Here is a 25,046-nt window from a genome sequence, read left to right as displayed (position 1 = left end):
GCTTGTGGGAAGGGGAACATTTTCATTGCAGATGACAAGTTAGTGAAGTAAAGGATTCTGAATATTTTGTAATGTTGCAGTTGGGAGGTCTTGTGTTTGATAAGGAAGTTCGTGCACTGGTGAGTTACCTCACAAGCACTACATCGTGGTCTATACGTGACAAGTTTGCCTGTCTGACACAGATGGCAACTGTTCTCAACCTGGAGAGGGTAATTGAAATATCAGATATTGTGGTAATAATTCTGGACCTCTCACTTGGAGTCTCAAGCCTACTGAAGTTCGTCAGATAATGGCTCTTAGGTAAGTCAATTGAGGCAGAGTTCTTTTTATTCTGATATTTTTGTCATAAATAAGAATTGCTTGTTGAATTTCTACCAGTATTCTTACTTGTTAATAGTGAAGTGTACTGTCAAAAGACCCATGCACTGGATTTAAGGGTAAATTCTTTATTCGTAATATGTATGTGTAATTGTTGAATAATCCATATCTATCTAATTTAACATATAAAAAGCAATCAAAATGCAAACATATTTATAACTTGTCGAATACCGTCAATTACATTCCAAACAGTAACTAGTGAACAGGTCAGTGTTAACCCAGACAGCATCTCAAACTATTACGTTACTAAAGTGACCATCATTCCCGGAGTCAGTAACCTGGAGCTGCTTGACAAGCCAACCTGCATAGTCAGGAGGCCCTTGCCCTTCACGGGATTTCATGGCTAATTCTTAATTCTTAACTTTTTAATATGTGCGTCTGGGAAATCGACTCCTGATAATTCATATGCGGCTAATTTGCTTCACAGTCATTTTTTTGTAGGGGGGAGGAGGAGAAACTAACGTCATTTCCGTTTTTACTTCGTTTATGCTTTCTTCCTCCTCAAGAAATTTTCGGTCTAAAATCAGAAAAAATGAATAATCCACTAGGGGGGGGGGAAGGCGACAGAGTATTTTTTTTTTTGCAGTTCATTTTTATGTTCAGATAGGTCTGGTAATATAGTACAAAATATATATATATATATATATATATATATATATATATATATATATATATATATATATATGAGTTCAATCATAAGACATATCTCTTTGCAAATGTTTATTTGCTATGAAGGTATTAAATATATATTTTCGCCTTATTTGGCATCATCAGATATAATAAAATACGTGATCTGAAGCTTGAATGAATTGACAAACGAGCAGTATAATGTACATGGTAATTGAATCTTCATGAGTTTTATGTAAGGTTGTAATAATTGATTTCAATACAATACAAGTTTGAAAGAGTCGAAAGTGGTTGTATATACATATAACTCATGTTACAGGTGTACATACATGATTAAATAGTGAACAATTGAATTATATAAATATCGGCGATGTTAAGGACATTAATTAAAGTTTGATTATGAATGAAAAATGAAGAAATATCATAGATTTAAAATTTGCGAAGAATAAAATGTATTAAAATACTATGTAATTAGTGTAATACTATGTTACAAATTGATAAGTCTTGTGTTGTTAACAATTAATCATTATCAAGATCATATGCTTGTGGCTTCTGCTGTGATGTACTCTTACTGAGATCTTTTTACAAAACATAGAAGATAACAAAATTAACAAAATTTTAAATAAACATAACATAAAATCATATTATAGGTACGTAGATGACACAATTATAATTTACGAAAATGAGACAATAGACAATTCAATTGTAAATTCTTTTAATGAGTTACACAAAAATCTAAAACTCACAGTAGAAAATGAAATGAATAATTCAATACAATTTTTAGATATAAAAATAATAAAACATAAATCCAAATTAAGTTATGAATTTACAGAAAACCAACTCACACAACACACAGTATACCCGCTGATTCAATACACCCCCAAAATCAAAAACAAAGTATGTTTAATTATTTAACAACTAGATTAACACATGTACCTTTGTCCAAAAACAAATATAAAAAAGAAGTGCAAAGAATATTAGACATAGCAAAGGAAAATTTATACAGTAAAACTCTTATTAAGAAGCTAATTCGGAAAAAAGAAAATACCGCACAACAACAAACAGCCACAACCTTAGCAAGATCTAACAATAAAAAATCAAAATCTTGGTCAACACTAACATACAACAAATACATTAACATAACATTTAAAACAAATAATAAATTAAACAATAATATTCATAATACAATAAATACCAGAGATAAATTAAACAGTAAAGGTGTATATATGCTCAAATGCTACACATGTGATAAGAAGTACATTGGACAGACTAAACGCAATATTAAAACAAGATACAAAGAACATGTTTACAATTTTAAGAATAATAAAGATAAATCAAAATACGCGGCACATTTAATTAATACAGGACATGAACTGGGTCAACGTCACGATACACTAAGCATTTTAAAAACTTACAATAGTAATACCAGGGCAGGTAAATCACTAAGTGAGGGAACATACATAAGAACCCATAGTTCAGCTGATATAGTTCCAAATTTCCTCAACAGATGTCATAGCGGACGATATGGCTGGCAGTGACTATGGACTTCACGTAGTAATGTGAGTGGAATCGCTGTCGTTTTTGTGAGAATAGTGTGTTTTATGTGAATTAAGCGGAATTAAGTGAGAGTAAATGCATGTGAGTATACCAGTTGAGCGTAATGCTATGCTATAATAGTATATTTATGATTTTATACTTTATATTGGACAAAAGGTTTAAAGTATTAGTCAACTCTCACGATGCCCAGCTGTTTTGTGCCTGGTTGTAAATCAGGGAGATGGTAGACACTTCTTTAAACCCCCTAAAAATAGTTTCGATGAATGGAACAGGGTAATTCCGAGAAGTGACCGCTCATTGACAGAAAAAGATCGGGTTTGCAATGTTCACTTTAACAATGACATGATAGTGAAGGCAGACTCATTTGTAATACAAGGGAAAACAGTTGAACTAAAATGAGATAAATGGAAATTAACAACAGATGCTGTACCACACCAATTCCCTGGAATTCCGAAATATTTCAATTTTAAACCGAGCAAAAGAAAGGCTCCTAAAATACGAAATAATCAGGCTCATCAACAGAAGAGAAAAAAGACTGAGGAACCCAAAATTATATCACAAGAATCGAATGCATTTAGTGAAGCAGTGGATGAAGCCGATTGTAAGTATTCGTCGATTATAAACAATGATCTTTCAGATGAAGTGATTCAACTTCGAAAAGAAGTAAAGCGGCTGCGACTTCTCCTCTCTGAAAGTAGGAAAAAGAAGCGGGGTTATGTAAATGAAATAAATAAATTAAGAAGGTTGTTAAGCAGATATAAAATAAATTTGTTAAATGATAAACAAAAACTCGTGGTTCGAACTATGACTAAGAAGAGTGAGACATGTCCACGAGGAATGAGGTATGAATCAGAATTTATCTTAGAGAGTTTGATGTTATTAATAAAATCGAGAAAAGGTTGTGAATATTGTTTGAACCATCAGTTATTGCCATTGCCTTCACTTTCTTTGTTAAGGAAGCTATCCTGTGGGATGAAATGCAATTATGGTGTTAATCCATATGTACTCTCAGCAGTAGCTAATAATATGGAAGGAGATGATGACAATCGCCGTAATTGTGTTCTAATATTCGATGAGGTGAAATTAAGAGAGGATATCAGATATAATTCGAGTAGCTGCACTTTTGATGGATTTGTTAATATGGGCCAATTCACAAAGGAAGAAGCCAAAAATGTTCTAGGAGATCATGCTTTGGTATTTTTCCTCGTCCCTTTAATGAAGAACTGGGTGCAGCCTATTGCTATTTATTTAAGTAAGAACGCAACTGACGGCGCCACCCTAGCAAAGATAATCGTACAAGTCATTGTGGAACTAGAAAAGAACAATATAAGGGTGGTGGCTTTCACTTGTGATGGTAGTCAACCTAACAAAAAAGCATGGAAGGAACTTGGAATTTCCGGGAAAATTAACCAGGTTAATAATTATGTAACCAATCCTTGTGATTCCGACAGAAAAATTTTGCTCTTGGCGACATTTGCCATGAAATGAAGTGTGTCCGAAATAATTTCCACAAGTCAAATAACGTTGTGTACAATGGCAACATCATACAATATGATTATTACAGGAAACTCTACAGTTTTGACATATTGTCAGGCGATGGGAAGAGGCTAGCTCCGCACATAACATCAAGTCATTTAGACCCTAGGCATTTCAGAAGATGAGCGTAAAACTAGCGACGCAGCTCTTTAGCAGGTCCGTGGCTTTGGGTATTAAATTTTGCAGAGAATGAGTGTACATGGATTCGAGAACAATGAGAACACTGAAATGTTTACAAATGATATGAACGACTTATTCAATGCAATGAACTCTAAATTACCAATTAAAGGACTGCAAAATGATGATAAGTAACACAGAACCCTGAAAAAATTCAACGAAGTTCTCTAGCACAACGATAATTCATTTGCATCGAATCAGACCTTGGAATCTCTTAGAGTTACCGTGAAGAGTACACTTGACTTGGCTGAAAGTTTTTGGGCGGCAGGTTATAAATATGTTCTACCTGCCAAATTAAACCAAGACCCTGCTGAAAGACATTTTGGTCTTATCCGAGGTTTGAGCAGTGATGACCATCCAACGTCAATTGATTTCCTAAACTTACACCAGCTCCAGTCCATCTACGTGCCAGTGAAAGGTGTATTGTCATCGAAAGCAAATTGTGAAGATACAATTGATAATAAGCTGACATCATTTACGCAGCAAATCCGAAATATGGCACGCATTAATGTTGAGAAAAGTAGGAACATTAAGGTGGATATCGAGAAACAAATCAGAGAAAAAATTTCACTGACAGACATTGAACCGGAGTTGACGCCTTTGGATCTGTCATTTGATAACAGCGCAACAAGATCAGCCAACAATATTGTTTATTATTTGTGTGGGTACCTACTTCACACAGCACAAAAAAGATTTTTGCAATGTAAGGAATGTTTGAAGTCTTTGCAGAGAGAAGAGACTGAAATTAGTTTCGACTTACAGCATCTTAATACAGTAAGGGACTTTGGAGAAACGACAAAATTTCTGAAATATCCTTCTCTGGCTTTTTATGATGTAGCCTAATAAAAAGAATCGACACAACTCTTGACAGTAAGTTAAAGAATGACAACGCATTGTGGGGTGATGTATTTTCAGATTCTGTCGAAATGATGTATGAACTCCCAGTTTTTCGTTCTCTGTGTTGTTCAGAGGAACACTTATTTGTATATTTACCTCAACTGGTATTTCACTATATTAAGTGTCGGTTCATTTTCCGCGCTAGAGAAATGTCAAGAGAGAAGAAATCTAAGACAAGTGCAAAATCCACGCGGAAACTCGCAAAACTTTCTTCTACTTAGAGGTAAGATTTCTTTCCACTCAATTAGTTTCGTAATTTGTTTAGTTTAACTTCACAGAAATAATTATTCTCTTTTTAGGAAACAAAACACATGCATGTTTCCATACACTGACGATGTAGTAAGTGGAGAAAATATTCTCACTCCCTTTAAACACAGTCGAGCCAGGGCGGTTAAATCACATAGCTTTACGCAGAGCGCCACATCAAACAGAGCTAGCACCACCACGTGGCGGAAACGGTGAACTATAACAGTTCTCACACTTATTGTTTTACCTGCCCTGGTAATACTTACATAAATGCAGCCAAAGAATATTTCATTTCATATTATTATAATGAAGATAGAAATATAATTAACGAAAACTTATTAAATTTTAGAAATCTGTTATATACAATTTAAAGCAGACCCATCGGCACCACGATACAACGTCGACGACATGCTAGCCAATATAGTTCCCCTTTAAATCACTACGCCATCACACAGCTAAACACATACGATCACCCTGTCCTCAGTACACTCCAAACCACCGAGCAACACACATCTACAAACAAATAGACGCACATACACACGTAAGTAATCGCAAACCGTTATTAATATCTTAATTATTTACTACAAATTTTCACTCCTGATCATAATAGTTATTCATTAATACACATTTACATTTAATCTTCCCCTCCCCTATGACCAACTGTTCATACTGATCGAAGTACATTATAAAACCAATATTTCCTTATTTTCAGAAAGCATCTATATATACAGTTCCTGATAACCATGATTACGCACAACAAACCACCAATGACAACTATTTTCAGCACCCATTAAATCAAATAGAATACTCATGTCCAAAATCCAAGCGTACATATACGTAACTAATCTTAAACAATTTATTAAATTCACAAGTGCACAACACACGCTAATTACGATTCACAACTGATTCATATCTTTCCCCCTTTATTTCAATACATCACAGCAGAAGTCACAAGCATATGTTCTTGATAATGATTAATTGTTAACAACACAAGACTTATCAATTTGTAACATAGTATTACACTAATTACATAGTATTTTAATACATTCTATCCTTCGCAAATTTTAAATCTATGATATTTCTTCATTTTTCATTCATAATCAAACTTTAATTGATGTCCTTAACATCGCCGATATTTGTATAATTCAATTGTTCACTATTTAATCATGTATGTACACCTGTAACATGAGTTATATGTATATACAACCACTTTCGACTCTTTCAAACTTGTATTGTATTGAAATCAATTATTACAACCTTATATATAGCCTCATACATAAAACTCATGAAGATTCAATTACCATGTACATTATACTGCTCGTTTGTCAATTCATTCAAGCTTCAGATCACGTATTTTATTATATCTGATGATGCCAAATAAGGCGAAAATATATATTTAATACCTTCATAGCAAATAAACATTCTTGTTTTAAGATTCTGTCACACTGTAGTACTGTATAGTCAAGGTCCGTGGACGGTCTTTCGCTATCGCTCTCACAGGTCCCTTCATAACAGCCTTTAAAGAGAAAGTGAAGGCGCTGTAAATCTGTGACATCACCACGGGAACACACTCCACTCTCATCCCCTTGGCTTGTGCTGCCTTTTTTTGTAATTACTGGAATTTAGAAAACGTGGAGTGCGTTTGTGATTTTGGTATAGACTTTGCTAGTGTGCTGTTTATAATAGGCCTATATTGTTACTATTATAGCATGAAAAATGCCAAATTGTGTGGTGAGCGAGTGTCAGAATTATAGCAGGAAAACTAAAGGCTCGAGTGTTATTTATCATACGTTTCCCTCTGATCCAAAGCTGCGAAAGATTTAGAGATTAAGTGTTACCGAAAGGATAAATTTAATCTTGAAACTGTGTTCCGAACATTTCACATCTGATTTCTATGAGCGTGATTTGAATGCCGAGCTTTTGAACATACCAGTAAAGAAAACAATGAAATTAAATGCCCAACCGTCGCTGATTTTATGAGTGTGCTATGTGAAAAACAGTGAGATAAACAGTGCTAGAAGTAAACATGTAGAAGAAAGAACTTGCAGAAAAAGGTTTTATCTTAGATAAGTGAACATTAATTAGATGCAAAGACAATAGTGCATCGGGACGATCCATTGGGCGTGTTATATTTCGTCTGTTCATTAGAAAATGAGGAACTGAATCTCAAAAAAAGAAAATGAAGAAGTAAGTAAAGAAAATGAAAAACTTAAATTAGACATCGAAAAGTTAGAGTCTAAATTAGAAACATAATTTGACAAAGAAAGTGTTTAAATCACTTAGTAAATGGAAAAGTAAAATATTTATTAGCTGAAGTGTTCACTCCAGGGCAAATAAAAATGCTTATTAGTGGGAAAAGGAAGCAAAGATGGGAAGAACAAGACATGATCCCTGTATTAGCATTACAATCATTTGAGATCACAGGTGGGAATTACTCTACCAAGCGTTGCTACCCTGCAGCGTTGGACAAAAAAAATTGCCCTTTTCTCCTGGTATTCTTACACCGTTACTGAAAATTTTAAAAGAACAGGGATTGTCTTTGAGTGAAATGGATAAGTTATCAATGTTACTGTTTGATGAGATGAATGTCAATGGTGTCATTTGTTAGGATCGTGAGGGTCCTCACAGAAATGCTTAAATTGTAATGATCCGAGGATTGACAGGTGAGTGGAAGCAGCCCCTCTATTATGATTTCGATAAAACAATGAACAGGGAGCTACTGTTCGAAATTATATCTGAAATTGAAGCGGCAGGTTTCAGAGCAATTGCAATTGTTTCTGATCTGGGTGGCGGCAATGGAAGACTGTGGAATAAGTTACAAATAAATGTAAATCAAACCTGCTTTTCAAATCCTGCTTGAGATAAAAATATTTGGGTTTTTGCAGATTTGCCCCACCTGATTAAGTCATTAAGGAACCATTTTATTAACAGTGGGTTTCAATTGAATGGCAAATGGCAATGTAGTAGAAAAAATGTAATTGGACGGATTATTAAATCCAATTCTTCGGAGTTGTAGCTATTCCCGAAATTACATTGGGGTCACATTACTGTGCAAGAGAATGATAGCCAAAGAGTTGTACCTGCCATGGAATTTTTTTCACATTACACTGCTGCTCTGATTAAATATTTTATACCTGAATGTGAAGAAGTACATGAATTTTTTCAACTCATAAATGACTTCACAGATGTAATGAACTCGGGAATTCCAAAACATCCTATACACAATAAACTTAAATATGTCTTCGGGATTAACCACAAGGAACAAGTAGAGATATTAGATAGAATGGAGAAAACAATAAAAGAACTGAGAGTCAGAAGCAAAAATACTCTTCTACCTTTTCAGAATGGCTTCCTTACTTCTAGTAAGGGCTTGAAAGTGTTATAGGTCTATAGCTATTTAAAAGAAAAAGGAATTGATTATATAATGACTAGGAAACTCAATCAGGACGCCCTGGAAAACCTGTTTTTCCAAATTCGTGGGATAGAACTTTTTATAATAACCCTCTGCCCGTCGAAGTGAAAAATTGCTTGCGCCTATTAATATTAGGATGTCGCCTTCCCCACCCTACAAGTGCCCCAGCAGAAGATTCAGGTGGAGTAATAATAACAAAGCAAGTTTTTGAGGATCTCGTGGACATTTCTCATGAAAGCGTGAACGAAATCCCAGAGGAAATAAACCCATTAGAGGTAGATATTGATGATAGAATTGACATTACAGATCTAATGAAAAGGAAAGAAATAGAAACACTCAGATATGTTGCTGGTTATATTCCTAGAAAATGTAATAACAAAAGTGCAGTTTCAGATGCCAATTCCAGTCAATAAACTCCAGGATGGATAGAGATCGTTTCACGTGGTGGGCTGGTTTATCCCTCTTCTCAGTGGATGGCAACAATTTTATTGAAGAGTATAAAGTTATATTTAAAAAATTTCATAAAAAATCAGTCAAAAGAAAAAAGAATGTAATAGCCCGTTTATTTAGACTTTTGAGGAAAAAGCTTCGAAATGAAGATCCGAAATTATTGAAGTTATTTAGTAGAGCATGGACATCTTTTAGAATTCGTTACCTAAATAGAAGGAAACAGGACATCGCGTCCTTCTCAAGACTAGGTGAGTCAGTTTAAATTTTGTGAAACAGTCTTAAAATAAATTGTTCTATTTGTAAAATCAGTGTTAAAATTGGGATATTTTCATTCCCCGCTGGTATTGAAATCCCTCCTCAACCACTTCACTGAAATGGGTTAATTTACAAAATATTTATTTAGCAATCCTGTATAAAATTAATTATTATTAATTAGTTTTAGTGCACACTCTACTCCAATGTTATTAAGGGAAATTTAATACATTTTGCATGCATAATGTAAATTCTGTCGTTCACATGTGTAGTTTTTATTTATTGAATACTACTTTAATATAGGCCTAACTAATATTTTGAGGCTCGGAAACAGAAATTGAAATGTAAAATAAACTAAATATATTGTGCAATGAGTATTCGTTAAGAACTTTCTTTAAAATTGGACTGAAATATTCTACAAAGGTTAGAGATACAAAAGCAAGTACAATGAAGCATTCATAATAGTTTTTATATTGCTAAGAATTTGGAAAGTAAACCATCACTGAATTTAAAAAAAATGAGATATTGTAATGGGAGTTATACCCCTAAACCTTTACTCCTCCAGTGTATATGTGGCCCTAACAAATATATAAATATAGATGTTTAAATCACTTGGTTATCACTAGAAAGTGCAAGCCGAGGATTGAAAATGTGTATAGTGTTCCCGTGGTGACGTCACAGATTTACAACCCTCTTGACTGTCCCTTTAAACACTGTTATGAAGGGACCTGTGAGAGCGACAGCGACCGACCATCCACGGACCTTGCTGTATAGTTATAATTAGGGCTCGGAAGTTGATGAAATATCACCTTTTTTCTGAGACATCACAGACAATGCAGAATGCAATACAAACGTGTTTCACTTCAACACGAACCAATATAGCCTACTTTTATTTTGTATTTTTCGGTCTTTTATTGTCTATTGGTAATTTTTTAGGAAATGTTCCACTTTTTGTTGCATTTTTTGCCCTTTTCTCCTGATGAACGGATTTTTTTTTTTACGCTGTAGTCGTAGTCTATATTCAAGAACCTACTGCAGATTGCTCACGCAATTCGATTGCGTCTTACAGGAATTTTCCTTATGGTTTCATAAGCCTGGACTCTGATCACGTGTGTTACGTGCTTCCCCCATTCAACAAAACAGAACAAATGCTGCAGCCAAAGTGCTTGCAGGCAGCATATTGTATCACACAAGTGAAGATGTAAAAATTCCGAAAGTAAAATAAAGCAAAGTTTTTTTGCTACAGTTAGTGACTGACTTTGGTGACAATGTATTTTCCATAGTTGAGAGTATACTATTTTTTTATTTTTTACCGTTATAATCATGGTCATTTTCCTAAATTTTAATGTCATATTTTCAGAAATTTAGTGTCATTTTATAGGCCATTTTTCTGTGATTTTTAAGTCTCAACTTCCAAGCCCAGGTTATAATGGTTCAAAGTCTTTTTGCACTGTTTCACATTTTGCGCTTCATTTTGAAGCGTATTTTAGTAACTGAACCTGTCAGAGTAACTTTTACTGGATTTCAGATAATAATAAAATATTTTGAGGACAATTCGCGATTTCTGATATTTCGCGGAAGTTCATGCACTAATTATTGCGAATTATCGAAAGTCGACTGTATATGAAAGCATATGAAAGAACTGTCAAAATTAGCATTTGTCACTTGATTGCAAGATTTTTCTTCATTTTTTGGTTATACCAAAATAGCATCAGGCCAGAGAAAGCAATTTGTGTGTTCTGATGAGAGAAAACCCCTTACTACAGTGCTGTGAGGGTTTAGACGAAAGTATGGAAAAGCTGCACATAGCAAACCATCAATTTGTATTTGGTATGAGGGTTGTGTATGTAAATACAAACAAACCACTCATAAGTGAAGAACATAATAAAGTCATTTGTCAGTCATTTATGTGAAGCTCTCAGAAGTATCTTAGACTTGTCATTTTATGACATACCAAAGAACAGGTATTAAATTGAATGTAGAGGTTGTATGAAATCTCCTGTTATGAAGCCACTGAATTTCTCTTAAAATGGGATTTAGTGAAAGAATGTGTATGTCCACACTGTCAACAACACTGAAGAAGTTGAAGATACAAAATAACCTTCTGAGTCCTCAGAGTATAGTATACTATACTATATTTCATACGTGATGATTAAGAATCATTGATGTAGCTCAGTCCTGCTGATCCAGAGCTGCTCTCGGGCTTGGGTCGGATCCCCCGTTTGGTGCCAATGATTGGTTTCTTCCGATGTTTTCCCAACCCGTGAGACTGATGCCGGATGGTCTATGGCGAGTCCTTGGCCTCACTTTATTTCATCCCCATTTGGTCTGAGTACCTGGTTGGGTTTTTTCCGAGGTTTTCCCCAACCGTAAGGCAAATTTCAGGTAATCTTTTGGCGAATTCTCGGGTCTCACCTCATCTCACTACATCTCCCCAAAAAATTGTAAAAAATTGTAGAAAATTGCAAAATTGTAATTATAATCTTGTAAAATTTTGACTTGTTCCACACCTTAAAGTTTCATTGCTAATGTAAGATCTATGGAATATAATAAATGAAATAAAAAAAATGAAATGAAATAAGATCTATGTGTAGAGACCCGAAGTATAGTATAATATACTTGCATTTGTACCCTAACTGTAACTTGCAGAATATTGTCTCATGTCAGTGACTTTTTTTTGAAGTGTAGAATTATATTGAACTTTAAAAATAAAACGACAAATGTCTCAGGACTCAGGAGGTTAAAGATACATGGATTAAAATTGATAATGAAATATTCTGCAGTGGGTAGCAAGAAATTGAATATCAGTATGATGAGATGTGGGTTACAGTAGAACCCTGTTTATCCGAAACAATGGGGGCAGAGGTGATTTCGGATAAGCAGTTTTTCAGATAAACTGTAAATTCCAAAAATTCCACTTTTCTATGAAGAAAAAAATTATGATTAAAAATGTCTCTATGTTGAGAAGATTAACTCCATACGTAGATGCATTTTGCAGCGGGAGGGAAGATGTTCATCATAAACGTGGACCTGGCAGACTGTTGTTGGTTATGATTTTGTCAGAATCCTTCTCATTCATTCAGTTTCGGTCATCGTGTGAATGGTGCATATTACAGTTACTTTCTGGAACACCATTTACAACCAGCGGTGTACCGTAAACGTCCAAATCTCCTACATGATGGTTCTCGCTCTCACATAGCTGCCCCTGTTGTTAATTTACTTTGCAGATGAAACTGGGAAATTATGGAGCATCCTCCATACTCCCCAGATATGAGCCCATGTAATTTTGAACTTTTCGCGAAAATGAAATTCCCACTTAGAGGTTCGTTTTAGAACCAGACAGGCAATATAGCAGCAGTAGAGCTAGTGCAGTCTGTTCGAAGATTAGTTCTGGATGGCATCTGTCGTCTCCCTGAGGTGTGGAGGTGGGCTCTTCGTGTTGAAGGAGATTACTTCTGAGCACTGCAACAATGTGACTGTTCCAAAAATGTTTTCTTTGTTGTTAATTCAAATGTTGCCACTAATTATTGAATGACCTATGTAGAATACCTCAAAGCATAAGGCCACGGTTTGAATTTCTTTGCATCCCATTTTGGATCAGGTTGAGTCCCATTCTCTCATTATTGTTTAAGTTCCTAATTAATTTTGATATAATGTCATGGGATAGGAGGTGGATATAAATAACGTGTTTGCAAGTTGATCTGCCTGTACGTTGCCTGGGATTTTGACATGTCTAAGGTTCCATAATAGATCGATGTTATTGTTATTTTCCTCGTTTGTGTAATAGATATTGGCAACCATCCTGTTCTTGTAGAGTTGTGAATGTTGTCTATATTGATCAAATCGGAACATGTAATAATATTGTGGTTATTGCGAGGATTTCAGTGGAGTAAACAGACCAATTATCCTGAACATTAAATTGTTGGCTGGTATTGAATGGCACATTGAAAAAGGCGGCTGCTGTGCCCTGCTTAGTTTTGGATCCATCTGTATATATTACTGTTGTTGGTTTGTTGTCGATAGTGGTGTAATGTTCTAGGCTATGTTGGAATTGTTGAGCAATCATCATGCCTAATTGTTTTCTCAAAGTCATTAGTTTCAATCAACCACGTATCCAGTAATATGTCATATTCTGTACTGTAAAGACAAATTAAATTTCTGTGTATTATCTAAATCTTTCCATTGTTTGAACTGTTGTGCTATTTTGTGATTAACATTTGTATGAAGAGTCAAATTAATTCTATATTGAAGTTTCAGTACTATCTGCAGTTCCCCATGAGATCAAAATTTTCCATAAATTTGAGTTCTCTCTTTGTAAGCACTGTAGAGAGTACTCGTTTGCTGTCGGTCTCAGTGATGCCAACTGTACCATCATATGACACAATGTACCACGTACCATAATGCTAGTACTATTGTATGCAGTATCATAATTTCATTTCTGTCAATAACCCAATTTTATTCTGTATTTTGAACAACTTTTTTTTTTTTTTTTTACTGTACAACATAATTAGTTGAGTAAGAAATTTGGTGTCTTATCATCATTCCATATGTTGTAAGACCTGTTGTTAACTTAATTTCGAATGGAATGAGTGTTCGTAATTTATAGCGCGTTATATTTGAATAGAAGTATGACATCATTTTTGTCAACAAGCGAAGCTAACAGAACCTCACGAGTTCACAGCTTACTATGATCAGGAAATAGAAAGTCGAGTAAAAGGATGTTGGAGAGCAGATGGCTGGCAATCATTCTCGTACAGTGGTCCCAAAAAAAATGGCTAGCTGGAATTTTGTAAGTCTCAAAAAAATAGATTTGAGCATGCATGGGAAAGGCCCAGCTGAGTTCACAAGATAATGTATTTTTAAAGGATTATGTCAATAATTTCAATCTAGATATGCACTAATAAGGGATAAATCATTCCTTTCCAACTTACTCTATTGTAAAAAAAGCAGAATAGTGGTTTAAAATGCCAATTAAATTGCCCGTTATAGTAGATTCGAAATGCCCCCCCCCCCTTGGTATATACAGTCAACTCCGGTTATAGTGAACCTCTGCGGACCAGTATATTTCGTTCACTAAATCTGAAATGTCTGTTTTTATACTACTGACATTGCTGTACATACAGTATTAACGTCCCTTTGGATCAGACCACGCTCAATATCAGTACTGTTATTGCAAGTTTTCTTGAACTTCCTGAGCGAGGACAGAGGGGCAGAGGGAAGGAAGTGCATAACGTGGGTGGAGCCAACTGAGTTGTTTGCGCATGCTCCGCATCATAATCTCTTGTCAAGAAACATGGAATTATTTCTTTCACTGCATACCAGTAGTGTTAACATGGAGCAGCAACAACAGGGCAGTAATAAATTATGGTGAAATCACACCACCGCGGAGACAAAGTAACACTGTTATGCACAGCAGAGAAAGAGAAATTATTGCAAATATAATTAAGTGTTGTGAGGAGGAATAATTAAACAAATGTTTGCTCGAACCTTTTGATAAGGAATATGAGAGAGTGGCTAAATACTCTGACAAAAGTATTAGTTCCTTGAAGAGAATTAACACTAATATTGAATTACAACCGAATGAATCTCACACTACTCCAGGAAAGAATAGGTATGTAATGTTTACAAATTATTGCTATAATAGTTATGTGCAATAGTGTGTGCACTGTGAGCGACAAAATGAATTACTGTTGTAAGTTGTTATTTTGTTATAGTTCTGCAAAACATATTATTTCATTCCAGAATTAGGACTTGTGTAAAGTTGAAGTGGACTTCGATCAACATGTCATTCAGGATACAATCAAAGAATTCTATCTTGTTCAGAAAGTAGTACCTACGATTAAGAAGATAATTCCGAATGGATGATGCTATTGACGAAATAATAATTAATTTTGGACTAAGTGATGAAGACAATGACGATGATGGCAGCAATGATAGCGATATGGATTGTGTAGAATTGTAAATTAATGTAAATTCAAATAATAGGCCTGTAAAATATTGTTATAAGAATATGTACATATCAGCTGTAGGTGTAAGTCATGTAGGCCTATATAATGTATAGAAATAGCTGTAGTAACTCCGCCATTGCCAGTCCCCAGCCCGGATGAGAGAGGAGTGTACACATGATTATATTTAAATACTTACTCATTACAGGTTAATTAAAACCTGCTACGAAAACATGTTCTCCTCTCAAAATCGAAGTGTTGTGAGATGATGATGTCGTATTGAACCAAGTTCTTTTACAGTAGAGGGCCGTAAAGTGAAAGAACCAACGTTTTCTGAAAATAGTCACGTTACTCAAGGGATGGGCATCCTTGCTGTGCCGTTACTTTGATGAGTACATGTCATACCGAGCAGTTTTGGAAAGACAGACTTAGGGGATGTAAGGTTCAAGATATATTGCAATAACAGTACTAATGTTCACTTTATCTTCCAACTTAAACACTTTATGCTTCGACATCCTGATGTGCACAGTTCGAAACTTGAATCTAATCTGGTCATGTAGGTAGTAGGCATTGACCGATTTCGCACCTCTTCCCACTAGAGGTATGCTACTGTGTACTCAGCCTTGGAATTTCCCCGGGTTCACTTTTACAAAGATGCGGGAGGAAGGGTTGAGGATCATTTTACTGTAATCCTTCTTGTATTTACCCATTGGTCATCACTATACTCCCTTTTACAAAAGAAAAGACTTCCTCTTCCTATTCATCTAATAACCTCTTTTAAAGAGGTCAGAACTAATCCTTCCTTTATTCCTCACTGCATACACTATTTTCTTTAACATGTTTCATACTGTCCAGGAATCTGAACAAATCCTTTGTCTTTCAATGCACATAAGGAGTAGAAGGTTTGAGATTTTGTTCTGAACATATTCTTGGAAGTTTATAGGAGAAAGGGTTTCCTAAATTACTATTTTGACCATTTTAAAATTACATTTTCTTGGGAAAGTTATGTAGTTTTAGGTTCACTATAATCAAAGCGAGGGTTCACTATAAATGGAAATATAAATGTACTTTTTAATGTATGAAGGTCGGGACCAACTATTTAGGTTCACTATAGCCGAATGTTCACTATGACCGAGTTCACTATATCCAGTTTTGACTGTACATGTAAATAGGCGAGTATCTGCAAGCCTACAGAGTGGCTCAAAGCAAGAGCTTTGGTTCTGTAATCTTTCCATCATGAGTTTGAATCCACATTGTGACAGAATTACTTAATATTGTTTTTAGCATATCTATGTAGTATAATCATATTAATTTAGCTTACCTAAGAACCCTCTAAACATTCAGTATTTAGCAAATGGATTTGGTTTTCAGGACTGAGTTCAGTAGATGAATTATTGTCTGTTATTTTTCTACATCTTAATATGATTTAATTTATGTCATTAAGCAGTGAAATAACAAAGGAAGTTACCATAAGCACGACTTCTTTTTTAAGTTCTTGTCTTTAAACTTTTATGAGCAAGGTCATAATGTTGAAAAGGCATTCACTGCAATGCTTTGTCTTAGATCACGCACTGAATTCCAAGGTTCGAGTTACTTGCATCTGTAGATTTTTTTAAAGGTTCTAAAATTAAAATCATGCATTTTAGGCACTGATAAAGGAAACTAAATAATAAAGTATTATTTTACAACAAAAAACATAATTATGGCATAAAATAAAACCATCATATTCCGTAATTGAAATAAAATAATTTAAAATATCTTAAGAAAAACACATTTGATTGGAAGTTTATCTTTCATGCTATTGGATGAGTTCCTCGCAATCCCTAGGACATGGACCATATCACAGGTCTATATGAAATTAATCTGCCAGGACATCGCAGGCATTCTGGACTAGTTGTTCTAATTCATCGGCAGTCACAGGAGATGCATACAGCCAGTTCTTCTAAAGCATTGAGGAGAACACGTTTTAATTTTTCAGACATTTCAATGGAAAAGACTTTACCAGTGTGACTTAGTTCTAGAGCAACGGTTCCCAAACTTTTTCAGCCACAGAGCCCTTTTTGAACCAAAAGTTTTGTGCCGTTTTATTTCGGCACGTCTTTTTTTCCTTTCTATTTCTTTTACATTTTTCTATCTTTATACTTTTCTCTGTTAGTTTTAATTATTCTAACTCTTCATAGATGGCTTGTAGTTTTTTCCTTTCTGATCTAGTTCTTCTTACTTCTCGTAGATGGCTTCTTTCCTCTCACCTTTCTGTTTTCCCGTAGTCTATGGTGTTCTTTCTTGTAATCTGTGATGAGTTGAAAACAAGGGCCTAGCCTATGGCTGGCGAGTGATTGGTTGATTCCTTGGGGAGAATTTAGTATTTATTGCTGATTGGTTGATACCCTGGGGAGAATTTAGTATTTTTCATTACATTACCCAATTGGTTAAGATAGAGATGCCGTTTGGTATTTCACCTGTGAAGCGAGTTGTTCGGGCTATTGCAGTCAGTACGCTAGAGGGATAGCTTGGAGGTAGGACATGTGTTGTGATGGGCACGAGCTCTTATGTAGGCCGGGGATCGAACTGGGTTCGATAAGTCTACTAGTAGCTACGTAGTCCAACGTGTTGTGGGAACCTGCGAGTGTATCGCAGAGGTTGCAGTCAGTACGCTAGAGGGATGGCTTGGAGGTAGGACATGTGTTGTGATGGGCACGAGCTCCTATGTAGGCCGGGGATCGAACTGGGTTCGATAAGTCTACTAGTAGCTACGTAGTCCAACGTGTTGTGGGAACCTGCGAGTGTATCGCAGAAGATATTCGTGTGGAGTTTAGCGGAGAGTTTTGTGATGTACTAATTATCTTGAACGGCATTCATTTTTCTGTCTGACTAGCGTGCAATCAACTCTGGTTAAATACCGGTCGGTATTTTTATTTCAGGTTATTGTTTCTCTAGCTGTGATATAATTAAAAGTCTACCACAAACTACAAGGAGTTCTGTGAGTTGGTTTTGGTTTACATTTTACTTAGTTATTGCAGTAGAACGAATTTGAAGAGTATGAAATTCACACTGAAGGCACCCATTGTTGTGTGACTTTTGAGGGGTGGCCAATTTGAGTGTAACGGCTATGTGTGTGTGCTGAGTGTTGGTTATGTCAAGGTTGTATGACAAGATGGATGCCAGCGAGGGGGAGTACCTACCTATGTAAGGTAATTAGCTGGATTTGATTAACATTACTCTGTGAAGAAGATATTTTCTGTGCTACGAATTTATTTTGTTGTTTATTTTAAATAAATGGTTGTGTTTAACATAGGGAGTGTGAGTTGTCACTTAACTACCTCAACACGCAGATTACCATCCTGAACATAATGTTTCATGGCAAGGTTATTTGGTATTATTAGGATATTTATCCTTTATTTCATTAACAAAGAAGACCAACCAGACCCAGCAATGGTTCAGTTTCTCGTGGAGCCCCAAGAAATGTTTAGTGTTTAGTTCTGTCTTCTATGTTTTATGAAGCATGCTAAGCATGAAACATATACGGAAGTGTGAATAATAAGGTACATATATTAATAAAGGAAACAATAGTGAAAAAAAAAACTAGACAATATTATTTCAATTTACAAAATGATATAACTAGTTAATATATTTAAAAAAATGTTACAGTGTTACATGCATACTCGAAGTTCCTGTTCCTTGCGGCAGAATTTGTCAATGTCCGGTGTCACAGAAGTTAGTTGAAGACTCATATCATCTTCTGCATCCAAATGAGCTCGATATTTTGTTTTTGTAGCCGTGTACCTCGAAAGGCCATTTCACAGAGGTACATAGTACCAAAAGCAGCAGAGCAATTTAGCTTTTGAACTTCATATCGAAAGATCTTCTTCTAACTGAGATCAAAATTCGGAAAGTGGTTTGCTTTTAAATGATGCCTGAGAGTGGCTGTCCGAAACCATGTCTATAAGGACCTCATATCTGCCGCAGTGAGGGCTGCTGGTTTTGACTTCAATGGAAATGGCTCTACATTTCACTCATATTTAATTCGAATTGATTCCTGAGTGTCCCATGGAAAGTATGAATTCATATTTTGAAGCAAATTATGAAGCTGTTCTTTTATTATTGCTATGAATGAATCATTCATGATTATGTTGTTTTCTTCTATAAAGTTTGAAGTCCATGAGAAACATGCCAGATCCTTATTATCATGCTTTCTATGTAGAATGCTATCTTTTTCTTCAGCATGGCAATTACGTCATTAGCATCGAATATAGTCTTCCGTTTCCCTTGTATGGATGTACTGAATTCGTTTATTTTTTAAAAAATGTCTGCCAAGTAACATAATTTGCACAACCATTCCTGATCATTCAAATAATCTGCTAGAAAACTGTTTTGGTCATTCAAAAGTGAAGAAATTTCCGTTCGAAGTTCAAGTAAACGGGACGCTTTACCACGCATCCACCGCACTTATGTGTGTAATAACAATGACTCGTGTATACTTGTCATATCTGCACACAGAATTTTGAGTAGCTGCATCAGATGTCGTGCCTTAATAAAGGTGATAATTTTGACAGTGTTGCCTAGTACCTGCTTTAATAACGCTGACATTTTTTTCGTTGCGAGAGCATGTCGGTGTAGTACACAATGACTATTTGTGCAATTTTTTTTTAAGCTTTCTTGATCCTTGTAACAGCGCCAGCAACAGGACTTACCATGGCCGTTGTGCCATCTGTACATACGTCAATGAAATTGACATCTACCAGAGAAAAGGATTCAGTACCATCTGTAGAGGATGGTAATGGCTTATAGAACAAAATATCTTCATGAAAAGAACCTGAAAATTCGTACCACACAAACGTCATTAACACAGCTAATCCGGCAATGTCCGTGGATTCGTCAAGTTGTTGCGAAAATTTCCTTTGACTGATACGGGAAATTATGGTATTTTTAACATTGTCTGATAGATCCTGGATTCGATTACGCACAATTTATTTGATAAGAGCACACCGGAGATTAAGTTTGCAGTTTTTCCATCCACCATGCACTTACTACCGTCACTAATAGTGGTTTTATTAGCTTCAGCAAGGGTGTGAGGTTTACCAGCAAGGGCCAGGTCATGACTAACCAAGTACAACGCTTACAGTGCCTTCTCTTATTTGTCTTTATATGAGATAAAAATTTTGTCTGAACTGCATGCAGTTCGTCACTTTTTACATCTTCATAACTGCTGCGGAGCACACTTTGGGAATCGCTATTCTAGAGTTAAAAAAAAAAAAAAACTGTTGTGTGTACGTGGTGTGCCATACAATAAAAAATGGTAGAGACTATAAGAATCGCAGGGAATTAAAAATGACATAATAAAGTTTTCCAGCCAGGATTGAACCCCAGTCTTATGCATATGAGACCAGAGTTCTGTCCACTAGAACACAGACATCATTACGAAGATCACTCATTTAACTCTCGATGACCCATTATCAGTTAGGAGGCCACATACCAGTGGCGGCTGATTGACTGAGGCAAGTGAGGCCAGGCCTCAGTCACTTGGCTTAACAGAAATCAAATTTTGTGTTTTTATATAATGTATTAGTTATTTGAATGAAGCATATATCGCTGTAGAAGCATTTTAAAACTTTGTGATGTATATAGACCTGTTTTGCAGTAAAACTGACTCCTGAGGCCAAAATCGCTCGTGCCGAGTCTGGTTGTGATGTATATAGACTTGTTTTGCAGCAAAATTTACTCCTGAGGCCAGAATCGTTCGTGTCGGGTCTGTCTTCTGAATTTCCTCTATTTTCGCGGGCTTTGAGCTTTCGCTTAAAATGTTGTAGCTGAGGCACAATTCGTCTGGCCTCGTGGCCTGGTCAGGTTTCACTCCTCCCATCCATGGGCTGGCCTCAAGGGAAGTGTGGGGTGGGAATAGCAATGGTGACTTGTCTTCCTAAATAGGTCATAAATAAAACAAATTCCAGCTCTTTGGCAGGCAGAGACCCACACTATTCCCTCCCCTTATGTCTCAGTTTATGACATAAGCGAGGGGTTCTACTATTGTAATTCGTAGTACAGTAGTGAATCTAGGCCAATGTTGTTATGTGTTTTGGGAAAATATAAACAGAAACAAATGCGAGAAATAATGCTGGTGTAGTTAATTCATTGTTAGAGTGTCCTTTTTTCAAGAAGAAATAATATTGAAAGAAAGGAAGTTTTAAATAAAGAGAGAGACTACCGAGATACCTACGACATTGCTGACAATTTTTCTGACAGATAATCTTAAAACGCGAGTTTCTATTGCATCCTGGTATGGGCCACATAAATGGTTAAGTGGTAATGTGGTGTAAAATAAACTTCTCTGTTGGCCTTGTTCGTTGCTGTCAAGGGAAAAAAATAAAAAGAACAGAAAGGAGGGGATTTTCAACACACAATGTGGGTTGCTTCATCACACTGAAACAATCACTGTAACTCACAGCATAACAGCTTATTTGGTGAGTGACATTATTTTTCATCAATAGTAGGCTAATAATAATAGACTAATAATAATAATACTAATAATAATACAGTAATCATGATATTAATAATATAACAATAATTAATATCATAAATAAACATTTCCTATCAGAGGCACTTAAACTAGTTGCATCTGGCCTCACCGAGGATTTCGATCACTGGCCGCTACTGCCAGATACCCATCTTCCTTTAAAGTGACTGTGGATGAACTATGCGTTAAAACTTTAATTTCGATCTAAACAAGAGTTCGGACACTTTTTCTTGGGGCGACTGTACAAAAAATTACAATATTAGGATGTGATTGTGCCAGTGTCGTATCCATAAGCACTAGCATGCTAGTACTTCATTCAAGTGGCCTGGGTTTGATACTCGGCCAGGTCATGATGGAATTCGTGTTGGACAAAGCAGACCAGAGGGTTTTTTTGGGGTATTCCCGTTTCCCTCCATCATTCCACCTCCTCCTCATTTCATCTATCATCTGTAATAGTTAAAAATAAGTTGGGGTGGAATTTTGGGAGGGATACAGATTTTCAATGCTGATACAGGAGAGGCTTGGGTTCTAGGCCCTGGGGCTTATCAGGGACTCGTTCTGGCTCTGCCAGGGCTAAATTAGGATGGCCCATCTGTTAGCATCGGATTCACAAATGCCACCTATTCCACCTGTCGGAGTTGGGACAATCATCGCATATATAGGGCGCAGAATTGAGGAGTTTCTTTTTTCAAAAACTGATATCTACCTGAACTGAAGATTTCATAATTATATTTATTTTTTTTTTTCGTCTACATTTGAAAGTTGTAATTATTTTAAAGTTCTTTTTTTCTTTCGTTATATAAATGTCGAATCCAGCATCGTTAGAACATAGTATCTGTACTTTAACTTGTAAAGAAAGAAAATATTGTATTTCTTGAAAACATAAAAATCTCGATTTTCACAAAAACTGTAGTTATCTGCATTTGAAAAAAAAAAAGTTCCTTAATTAGCCAAAGTAAACTTAAGTACAAGATCCACCCCGGATCTGGCCCTGGCAAAGCTAAGGCAGTCAATGTGGTAATAGCTGGTAATAATGCCTAGATCAAGGATGGACCGATAGACAGTCACCTTCTGCAAGAACATTAATAAATTTTATTTGCAACAAAACGTCTCTTTCATATCAATGCAGTCATAAACAACAGCTGTTGTTCGATTTCTGAGCCAGGTAAAGCATAACATGCTATAATTAATCTCAGTTATTTGATGTAAAATATCAACAAGATTAGCTGTGGTGGGGGGAGTGATGTTGTGGTTTGAATCCCTCTCAACTTACTTGAGATACAGAATAAATAATAATTGAAGACCTCCCTCAAAGAAGGTTGTATATGATATACTTTATCATATGACATACAACGTTCTTTGAGGAAGGTCTTCAATTGTACATTTGCCCAGATGTAGGTAGTAATTTATTTAATTCCAAAAATTAAAAGAAAAAAATCTTTAGGATTGGTATTTTCCGGGCTAGAGGGCCTTAGTCTGTCGGTTATACAACCAAACGTTGCGTCCACTGCTCCGGTGGCAAGATACTACAACAACACAATGTGGAGACAATCTTCATACCTACTAGGCAGACTCGTAACTGCTTATGGTCAGCCAAGGACAAACGTGACTGACTTTCATCAGCTGGAGTATACAGAATCCCGTGTTCCTGTGGGTCAGTGTACATTAGGGTGGCCCTTAGCTATAGGTAATTTTCCGAAAGTTAAAATTGTGCTGCTCCCACCCCCTTATCTTGTTCCAATCGACAAAAAAATGATCTGTGCAAATTTACAGCTCAATCGGGCAACAGCTTGACGACCCTCAAATGCTTTGAATTTGGAACATAGTATACAAAACGATTAATTCCATACAAAAGCGGTATACTCTTTCCTGTCTCGACCATTTCTTTTTTTCTTCTTAGAGAAATTTATGTGGACATTCTGGCGACCCCAGCAATTGTTTAAAAGTATTCTGAACGAAATTTCCCAATAATTCGAAAAATTCCTGAAAATAAAATGAAAAATTTAAGAAATATAAGGTTTTTTAGTAATGCACACAACTTCTATAAGAGAAGCACATTTTTATTTACAACAATAATTTCTACAAAATCAAAACACTATGTGTATGAACAAACATTGAACATTATTTTATCCTAAGGGAGGATTTAGTAGCAGTTGGATATTTTTTACAGTCTCTGGTAACAATCTGTAAAACAAATTGTTTCTCAGTTTCTTCTTTTGTGAGAATATTATTGTAATCCTGAATAAGTTTGACTTCTCTTTCTGCAACGTCCTTCACAACAACTATCTTCTAAAGTTTTTTAAATTCCACTTTTGTAAACAGGATCATCCTTCCAAGTTGAAAGGTCTTTGTTGAGAAAATCGGTGCTGATGGAAAATCTCGTGAAGAAAATTTTAGTACCAGGAGTTACAAAAGACGAAAACTCAATATTTGTAAAGGAAGAAAAATCATTCTGTTGCGTAATGTAGCTCTTCAGTTGATTTTCCTCTTCTTTTTCTTCTTTACCTTAATTTGCTTCCTGTATAACTTGAGCCATATTTGCTTTAACCGCTGTTGGAACATAGTCATCAAATAAGGATAGAGCCACAGTTTCGGGAACTAAGTACCAGAGATAGTTGGAAAACTTATTTGCAGCAGCCTGATTTCTGGATCAATATCCTGATAATTTACCAGTTCACACATGAATAGGAAATCATGATAAGGTGCTTTAATTGCTTCTGATGACAGAAATCAGGCTCGAACATAGCCTACACTCAAGCAAGAAAAATACAAATTCTTCTTAAAGAGTTCTCCTTATGAGATACCTGAAATTGATCTTGAAACAAGTATATCTTGAATGCAAAAATTGCTTTTGCCATTCACCTAGCATGAATTCCAGCTCCTAGTATATGAAACGATATCCCGTTCTTTGGAATGCTGCCAAGAAAAATCATCGTTCAAAATTCTTATCCTCTTCATTTTTCATCTGTCCCAAAGCTCTGAATGAACTATGTCAAAGAGATCGTCCATAATTTCCACAAAAATATCTCTTTTTTCTTTTCCCTTGCCTGCACTTCTA

At 35.7% G+C, this 25,046-nt stretch overlaps 1 protein-coding gene across 1 annotated transcript in view; it reads left to right on the top strand.

Annotated features, from left to right (window-relative positions):
* Nucleotides 1–25,046, top strand: part of LOC138715539 (uncharacterized) — a 171,754-nt gene that overhangs the window by 109,749 nt on the left and 36,959 nt on the right. The window contains exon 15 of the mRNA XM_069848584.1: nucleotides 81–300. The gene's annotated coding sequence lies outside the window, so the exon portion shown is untranslated. The remainder of the gene's footprint in view (nucleotides 1–80; nucleotides 301–25,046) is intronic.

Source organism: Periplaneta americana, chromosome 15, assembly GCF_040183065.1.
Source record: "Periplaneta americana isolate PAMFEO1 chromosome 15, P.americana_PAMFEO1_priV1, whole genome shotgun sequence".
Classification (NCBI taxonomy): domain Eukaryota; kingdom Metazoa; phylum Arthropoda; class Insecta; order Blattodea; family Blattidae; genus Periplaneta; species Periplaneta americana.
The sequence above is the reverse complement of the archived record's forward strand: the minus strand, read 5'-3'. Positions and strand labels throughout refer to the sequence as shown.